Raw genomic sequence first — 203 nt, 5'->3', positions numbered from 1 at the left:
TATATATATATATATATATATATATATATATATATATATATATATATATATATATATATATATACATATCTATACATATGTATATATATGAAGAAACATCTAGACGCATAGACAACAGAGAAAGAAACAGATAACATCCATGTAAATACGATATATATTACATGTGTGTACAAAAATATAAACAAATGTAAGAAGCGTGAAGG

This window comes from Eimeria mitis, genomic scaffold (assembly GCF_000499745.2).
Source record: "Eimeria mitis Houghton genomic scaffold, Emh_scaff396, whole genome shotgun sequence".
Taxonomy (NCBI): Eukaryota; Apicomplexa; class Conoidasida; order Eucoccidiorida; family Eimeriidae; genus Eimeria; species Eimeria mitis.
This window is presented reverse-complemented; position numbering follows the sequence as displayed.